The following is an 8168-nucleotide window of genomic DNA, read 5'->3' as shown; positions in this document are numbered from 1 at the left end:
GGTCCACTTTGCCTGGCAGAGGGTGACTGGGAAACACAACCAACTGCCCCACTCTGGAACCAACCTCCAGGTCTGTGCTCTCCAGCCAAGGGCTCCAATCACCTAGGCTGTTATCTGAGGGAACAGCCCCTTGGAGTTCTTGTTCCAAAAGGGCCTGGAGGAAGGGGACTTCAGGACACAGGGCCATAGATTGTGGCATTATTCTGCATGTAATATCAGACTTGGGGATGAATGAAACATACGTCACTGTGTTCTGCAACTTTTGTCACAACATTTTACCTCCTTTGATCCTCCCTAACAGTTGTGTGAGCTAGGTTCTATTATTATCTTAGAGTCGAAACTGAGGCACAGAGAGTTTCAATCTTTGGGTTGAATGTCTTTCCACAGCTATACAGAGGGAAATGAAGCCTGATGGGGCACTCACTGGAAAGTGGAGCTATAACACAATGGTTCTCTTTCGTGTTTATTTTTCAAAGCAAACACACCATCATAAAGATATCCAAGTGTTCTCTTAACAGTTTGGATGACTTTGTTTAGAAGCTTCACAAGCAAATAAACATCCTCAACCTTAGAGCCACAGTCTCATTTCTTGGTTCATTTCAGTGACTATGGACTGACCACCTTCTGGGTTGCAGATAGAATGGCAAGTGGGGACTACGCCATCACCTACTCTGCGGGGCTATTTCTCAACTAAGAAAGTAACTTTTAGTCATGAGACTCTGCCACCACTAAGGCTATTCATGTTCTGAAACCAGTTCACAGAAGTTTAAGGAGTAATAGGAACAAGTACGTAAAAAACCCCAAATGTGACCACTTCAAACCGAATTGTGCCAATGAAAATGCATGTCTTGATAGGTTCATTTTTTTTAAATGGTGTCCTGTTTAGAATTGTACCTGAAATATAGGAAAAGAACCTTCCTAGAGCCAGGCTCACTTCCTTCTTCCTAAGAATGGCAGCCTCCGTTTGGTGGGAAGCAGGGCGACATTGACTCCTCCTCACATGGCCAACCCGACTGAGACAGGGCCCAGTGTGCAGGCAGCCGGCAGTGACAGCTAGGGCGACACCAGAGCAGAACTTGGGCTTCAAGAGAGAAGCAGGCTTGTTTATAGGCTCGTTCCACTCAGAGTTTGCCTGGGGGCTACAGCCTACCTATGGCAGAAACTGACAAATAATACCTGCATACATTCATTGAGCACTTTATATCCATCAGATCTCTATTTTCGTACTAGATCTCTGTTGCTCACCACCAGAAGCTGTAGGGTGGGGACTGTTACTCCCAGGAGGAGAGCGAGGCAGAGGGCTTGGGCAGTTTGCCCAAGGTTCCAGGCAGAATCAGGATGGAAATTCCATTTCCTGTTGCCACTGTCAAACAGCCACTGGGTATTGACCCCCCACACGAAAGTAAGAAAGAAACTCAAGTCTACAGGAAATTGAAATATAAGACTAATAAAAAAGTTCTTATACATGATCTCCTTCCTGAAAATTTCCTTTCTCTTTGATTTTTAAAGAAATCTGGGCCAGGCGCGGTGGCTCAAGCCTGTAATCCCAGTACTTTGGGAGGCCGAGGCGGGTGGATCACGAGGTCAAGAGATCGAGACCATCCTGGTCAACATGGTGAAACCCCGTCTCTGCTAAAAATACAAAAATTAGCTGGGCATGGTGGCGCATGCCTGTAATCCCAGCTACTCAGGAGGCTGAGGCAGGAGAATTGCCTGGACTCAGGAGGTGGAGGTTGCAGTGAGCCGAGATCGTGCCATTGCACTCCAGCCTGCGGAACAAGAGCGAAACTCTGTCTCAAAAAAAAAAAAAAAAAAAAAAAGAAATCTGGAAGTTGGGGTGAGAGGTTGGGAGTTGGGTGAAGGAACATCCTCAAATCTCAAGGGGCTGTTCATGTCCTGGGGAGGCAGGAGGAGGAGGAAGCCTAGATGTCTGGAGGGAAGAGAGAAATGTGAGCAGGACTGAGGCCCATCTCACCAGCACAGTGACTATTTTTTATTTTGCAGAGCTAGATATGGCCTCTCCAAACAAGGTTTGCTTCTGTGATTCTGGGACAAATTGCGGAAATGTAAGAGATGGAAATAGTTGTGGATGGAATCTAATCCAATCCACCTCACATTCCTCTTGAGGAAACAAATCTCAGGGAGTTTCAGTCATTTCCCCAAAGTGATTACAACCTTGTAACATACATTAAAGGCCTTAACCCCAAGAACAGTGGGAGCTCATGAAGGCATTTCACAACAGACACATGATCAGAAGTCAACCTCCTTGGTCACTTATGACTCCATCGTGCTTCTGCCAAAATTAAGGAACGGCCTCTTTCTGAAGTTCGGGTAAAATTGGTCATTTATCGGTGCTGCAGAGAGGAAGGCAAGGAAATGAGAAGAGTCAATGATAAACTCCTGTGAGAGGGAAAGGACAGTAAGCAAGTGAGTGTGACCGCCAAGTGGCACACATTCCCAGTCACTGCAGCTGATGGCCCGAGAGTGACAGGAAGGTAATGTTTGGAGAGGCAGCAAGGGATGGAGGCATGAGCGGAGTTGGGTAAAACCATCCAAAGGAGACTCGGAGCTTCAAGGAGCGTTTCAGAGGAGGCAACACCCAATAGCACTGGCATTTAGAGTCTACGGTAAGGATCGAGAACAACCCCATGCCTCAGCATTACCCCCAGTGAGACATCTACTCAGAATCTGGTCAGTTTATTGAGCACCTCCCATACTTCACCCTGTGGATTCAGCAGCATAACATCCAAGCCAGCCTAGACCCTACCCTTGTAGAGCATAGTCAAGCGGAGGATACAGACATTAAACGTGGAGCTATGTAATGACAAGAGGAGAGAGCACCAGCAAGGAAGACACAGGTGATCTGACTGAGCCAGAGCAATGGGCCATGGGAGTCGGGGAGGCTTCCCTGAGGAGCTCACATTTAAGAGGCACTTGATGAACATGTGGATCTTGGCAACACAAGACAGGAAGAATGTTCCAGCAGAGAAAAGGTCCCTGGAAAAGCCCTGGGCATGAGGGACTCAGCTCATAACCACTGCACAGTAGGTCATCGTGGCTGGAACATAGGAAGAGAAGGGGAAGGAAGCTGGTCATGACCTTCCTTATGAAAGATGCCACACGGAACTCAAAGCAATGGGAATGCATTAAAGACACAATCCGATTTGATCTTTTCAGAAACCACACCAGCTTTGGGGTAGAGAATGGTTTGTTGTCTGTATGAGGATGAGGGGAGATCAGTGCAAATCCCACTAAGGTCACCTCAGCAAAAAGTGGGAGGGGCTGGGTCTGGTGGGCATGTGGGAGGTAGAAGTAAGCAGTTTCAAAGACACTTTAGAAGCTAAGATCAAAGAAACATGCTAAGAGACTGGATATGAGGGGACATGGTGGGGAGGCGTCAACCCTCAGGAAGATGGTTGCAGCATGTCTGAGACAGGGTGCATTTGAGCTGGAAGGTCTGAGCACAGAGTTGTGCATATTGAGTTTGAGATGTGTCAGGCCACCAAGAGGCAGCCAGAGCATGGAATCAGGCATCCTCTGCAAGTAGGTGCCCCATGGTAAGTGGAGGCACAGGGAAGAATGAAATTGAATAGAAAGAGAATATAGCAGCCAGGAGCGGTGGTTCATGCCTGTAATCTCAGCACTTTGGGAGGCCAAGGTGAGCAGATCACCTGAGGTCAGGAGTTCGAGACCACCTTGGCCAATATGGGGAAACCCCATCTCTATTTAAAAAATACAAAAATTAGCCAGGTGCGGTGGCTCATGCCTATAGTCCCAGTTACTTGGGAGGCTGAGGCAGGAGACTCGCTTGAACCTGGGAGGCAGAGGTTGCAATAAGCTGAGATCGTGCCACTGCACTCCAGCCTGGGTGACAGAGCAAGACTCCATCTCAAAAAAGAAAACAGAATATAACAAGAAATACAGTAGACCAGCCCCAAGGACATTCAGTGTCTGGTCAGGATGTAGGAAAGGACTGGAAAGGGACAGCCAGGGAGATGGGAAAATAGCAGGGCTTGGGGTCTCCAAGGCCAAGGACACTGGCACTGGGGCATCGGGAATGACCGAGACTAGGAGATGCCCAGGTGATGTCACATGATGGCCTCAGAGGGCTCTTCGCTGACCACTCCACACAGGGCGACAATGCCTAACCACCCCTGAAATAAACAAGCCAGCAAAGGACCTGCATCCTCGTGATGTGCACATTTCCCAGTGTTTCTGTTTTATTTCCATAAAAATGCTCAACGAGCACTCACAAAAACTATCACCTATACTTCTCTCAGGTCTCAGAAGGAATTACTCCCACCCAAGATTCCCACTTTCTGAATAAACTAAGTAGGTTTCCTTTGGTGGCTTTGGTTGGAAAGCCTGAGTATTTATTGATTTATTCACAAACTATTTATTGGGCACTTAAAATGTGTCAGATACTGTTCTGAGCAATTAGAATACCTCTGTGAACAAAAGAGATAAAGGTATTTCCCACTGAGGACTTTATATTCCGGAACTGGAGGCAGAGAGGGCATAGGAAAAGATGATAAGTGCTATGGAGAAAGAAAAGGTGGAATAAAGAGGACTAGAAGTGCTGGTCAGCAAGGAGAAGTTACGATTAACTTTTACATAATACGGTCAGGGGGAAAGAGACGTTCAGTAAAAACAGGGCTCATTTAATTTGGACTTTCTCTCTCTCTCTCTCTCTCTCTCTCTCTCTCCCCCTGTACAAGTGAAACAAAAGAACAAAAAGCAACTGGAAGATTCCATCCACAAGATTTATGATGTTCCCATCAACAGAACTGGGCACAAAACTCAGGAAGGGGGACCAGAAAGCTCTCCAAGATGCAAACCTGACTTTGCAACAAAACACGATGACAATGAAATGGGAACCTGCACACGAAGTCTCCTTCAGGCAGGGTTTAAGTGGCCTCAACCAAAGCTGGACAAACAACACATGATCAAGCAAAAACTCTACAAGTGGGGGCAAGCCTGAAATCAGAAACTTACCACGTAGGCCAAGTAGACAACAGCAAAAGCAGCCTCGGAGGCTCAACCAAACACAGTACCGAAGGGAGAAAGACCTGCTGCTCATAGCCAAAGCGGGCACTGGCATGGGACGAAAAAGGAGAGAGGCCTTGGCTTCCTTCTCTCCTGGCTGTTTCTCACAGATATAAAAAGGGACATTCTCCTTCCAAGGAGAAGCCGCCTCCTCTGAATGGATTTGTGTCTCCTGACCTCATCAGTTCCATTTCTGGCCAACATCAGAGCTGCCCTCTGCAGCCTGCTGAGCACCACAGGGAAAAGAAGAGATGCTGGAAGACTCAAGATGGAATCCACCTCCAGATCGCAAAGGGGAAGAAGCTGCAGAACGATGAGTAGAAAGATGGAAGGAATTGGCTTCTTCATGCAGCCGCTGAACGGCTGAATCATCCACCCTGGACCACCTCCTCTGTGCCTCCTGTTAGTTGCATTCACTGGGGGCTTTCCTTTTTTCCTTTTCTTTTTTTCTTTTTTTTTTTTTTTTTTTTTTTTTAGATGTAGCCTCACTCTGTCGCCAGGCTGGAGTGCAATGGCGTGATCTTGGCTCACTGCAATCTCCACCTCCCAGGTTCAAGCGATTCTCCTGCCTCAGTCTCCTGAATAGCTGGGATTACAGGAGTGCACCACCATGGCCAGCTAAGTTTTTTATATATTTTAAGTAGAGCTGAGGTTTCACCATGTTGGCCAGTCTGGTCTCGAACTCCTGGCCTCAGGTGATCTGCCCGCCTTGGCCTCCCAAAGTGCTGGGATTACAGGCATGAGCTACCATGCCCAGCCAAAAGGATTTTCCTTTCTAACAGCTAAATACAAATGCACTGGTGAGGGTTATAGACAACAGAATCCCCTCTACCAAGTTTAAGGAGTGAACGATTATTACAGGACAAAGAGAGCATACAGGAGGAGAGAGGTTGCTGAAGACAAGGGCCATGACAGAGAGATGGATGAGACTGCTGCTGAGTTTATTAAGAGGATCACTTCAAACATTCCCATGGCTGGGTGTGGTGGCTCACTCCTGTAATCCCAGCACTTTGGGAGGCCAAGGCAGGAAGACTGTTTGAGCCAAGGAGGTCAAGGCCAGCCTGGGCAACACAGTGAGACCCTGACTCTACAAAAAATAAAATTAGCCAGGCATGGTGGTGCACACTTATAGCCCCAGTTACACAGGAGGCTGAGGTGAGAGGATTGATTGAACCCAGGAGGTCAAGGTCACAGTGAGCCAAGATCTCACCACTGCACCCTAGCCTGGGCCACAGAACAAGATCCTGTCACAAAAGGAAGGAAGGAAGGAAGGAAGGAAGGAAGGAAGGAAGGAAGGAAGGAAGGAAGGAAGGAAGGAAGGAAGGAAGGGAGGGAGGGAGGGAGGGAGGGAGGGAGGGAGGGAAGAAAAGAAAGAAGGGAGAGAAAAAGAGAGAGGAGAAGAAGGAAGGAAGGAAGGGGAAAAAAGAAAGAAAAGAAAAAGAAAGGAAGGAAGGAAGGAAAAGAAAGAAAGAGAAAGGAAGAAAGAAAGAAAAAGGAAGGAAGGAGAGAGAAAAGGAAGGGAGGGAAGGGAAAGAAGGAGAAAAGGAAGAAAAGAGGAAAAAGAAGAAAGAACGAAAGGAGAAAAAGAAGAAAGAAAAAGAAAGAGAGAGACCCATGATGGAAATGACAACAACCCTAAAAGCCTGGGATTTTTTGCCTGAAAATCAACTGCAGACTGTAAATTTCCAGCAGAGAAAGGAATCTGCCATTCAGCACTTGGTTCTGCTGTGTGAGGAGAAGCATGCAAGTCCCTATGACGCAGCCCTTTGAGAAACAGTTTACACTCAATTTCGTCAGCACAAGAAAGTTTGGGATGTTTTCCAGATGACTAAAGGACCAGGTGAAGATGTTGACCTTTTTAATATGAAACAACTTAAAAATTCATTTAAGAAAATTCTTCAGCAAGCACTTAAAAATGTGACAGCTTCAGAGACACTGAAGAAAATGCAGTCTGGATTAGAATTGCCTGAGGATACGGTACGCAAACCCAAACCAGTACACACAAACCCAAACCAGTACATGCAAACCCAAATGAGTACACGAAACCAAAACCAGTACGCGCAAACCAAAACCAGTACACACAAACCTACCTACGTGGTGTCTCCCTCCCAGACTGCATGCGCCTTCACTTCTTCCTCCAAGCTGAGGTGCCACAGACCACTTCCGGGTCAGGCACTGACAATTGCTAGCAGACACCATCGGATTCTGAGAATGGACCTTTGAAGCTGACATCTGAACTCTCAAGGTTATTGTTTTTAAACAGTATAATCAGATCTTTGAAGCTCACAACTTGGCCGGGTGCAGTGGCTCACGCTTGTAATCCCAGCCAAGGCGGGTGGATCGCCTGAGGTCAGGAGTTCGAGATCAGCCTGGCCAACATGGTGAAACCCCGTCTCCACTAAAAATACAAAAATTAGCTGGGTATGGTGGCAGACACCTATAATCCCAGCTGTTTGGGAGCCTGAGGCAGGAAAATCACTTGAACACAGGGGGCAGAGGTTTTAGTGAGCCGCGATCATACCACTTCACTCTAGCCTGGGTGAAAGAGCAAACCTATCTCTAAATAAATAAATAAAACTTGCAACTCTACAACACTTCTACAGGAAAGAAGCCTTGGCCTAGATATAAATATGGATTCAAGAATTATTCATGAAAACATAGTAGAAAAAGAAAGAGTTTAAGGAATAACTCAAAAAACTGTTGGAGACGATCCTCAACCACAACTAGAATTTGCACAATAGAAGCTTGGAAGCCTTGAAATCCTTAGCCCCAGCCAGCATTGCAGATGCACCACTTTCTCCACCGCTCACTTGCATACCCAGCAAGGGAATGAATTATTTTAAAATTAGAGATAAATGAGACATATGTGGTTTTGTAAGCACAGGAGCTCCTTCAGTGTATTGTACATGCATTTCAGTTATTAGCTAGCCCTATGGCTCTGTCTATACACTTGTATTTTAGAAGTTAGCCCTTGGTAGTGAAATTTCAGAAATGTCTGCATAATTATTGGGATTGATTCGTTCCTCCATGATATGCCTCCTCTCTCCCATATCCTGTTAACTGTCACAGTTGCAGGCACTTGAGGTGACAGGATAGAGACATGGCTGCGCACTTGACCTGAG

General features: G+C 46.6%; 1 pseudogene; it reads left to right on the top strand.

Moving 5' to 3' along the window:
• The first annotated feature begins 6660 nt into the window (after positions 1-6660).
• On the top strand, positions 6661-7905 carry LOC116527025 (annotated as a pseudogene).
• The last annotated feature ends 263 nt before the right edge of the window (positions 7906-8168 follow it).

This window comes from Sapajus apella, unplaced genomic scaffold, assembly GCF_009761245.1.
Source record: "Sapajus apella isolate SASKATOON/1434 unplaced genomic scaffold, GSC_monkey_1.0 scaffold52, whole genome shotgun sequence".
Lineage (NCBI taxonomy): Eukaryota > Metazoa > Chordata > Mammalia > Primates > Cebidae > Sapajus > Sapajus apella.
This window is presented reverse-complemented; position numbering and strand designations above follow the sequence as displayed.